Source organism: Crocodylus siamensis, chromosome 1 (genome assembly GCF_052110815.1).
Source record: "Crocodylus siamensis isolate JL-2025a chromosome 1, ASM5211081v1, whole genome shotgun sequence".
Taxonomy (NCBI): Eukaryota; Metazoa; Chordata; order Crocodylia; family Crocodylidae; genus Crocodylus; species Crocodylus siamensis.
This window is the reverse complement of record NC_143395.1, coordinates 209,488,700-209,489,541: the sequence shown is the minus strand read 5'-3', so window position 1 is coordinate 209,489,541 and position 842 is coordinate 209,488,700.

Below are 842 nucleotides of genomic sequence, written 5' to 3'. Positions count from 1 at the left end.
TATGCCATTTATGAAATATAAATACTTGATATGGGAAGCTCAAGGTTTCAATTAAAGCAACCCGTAGTCTATAAAATTAAGTTTGGGATAAAGTATTTTTTTAAATATATTATTCAAAGAAGTCCTAGAAATGCCATAGGTCCATTACACTGCTGCATTTATTCAAACAGCATGGGGGAAAAGCCCCTCATTTTATATTTGTGTAACACCCACACACACCTGTGCTGTGTATGACAGAGTATGTCCCTTTGGTTGTTGTGTATTGTGTTTTTTTCTTTATGTATATTTTTTGTCTTCTTTCCTTTTCTCTGGCGTGTTGCTGAGGAGAAAACATACACTGCCTACTGGGCAAGAGGTCCCCCGTTGTTCTGGCCACATGGTCTTCAGGGTAAGCTATGTAAAATCCTCTAGCCTGATTGGCCAGGGCAAGCAAAGAAAAGACTTTTTCAGGTAGATTGGTTGAGAGAGAGAAGTTGCTAAGGGCTGCTGAAAAGCAATGTCCTTTCCAAGGGAGAAGGACTCTCAGGTAGAAGACAGAGAGGGAGAATTGTCACAGTGTCTGGGAACTCTTCTCCTCCTTTTCTTCCCCTTCTTCTGAGGTTTTAAGGGATTAATACTGGGGAGGAGGGTATTGATTCCTTGGGTTGGCTGGCCAGGAATTAGGCCTGATTGTTTGAAACAGGGTTGAAACTTGGGAGTTTCTAATCCTGCCATCTTTGAACTGGGGTTGAGGTTTACAACTTTCTGCTCTCAGTGGAGCTGTGTGACTCAAACTACCTGCAGCCCAGGCCTAGAGGGTAAGCCTGGCTTTTCCCCTTTGTTTCTTTTGATGGTCCTTTGCT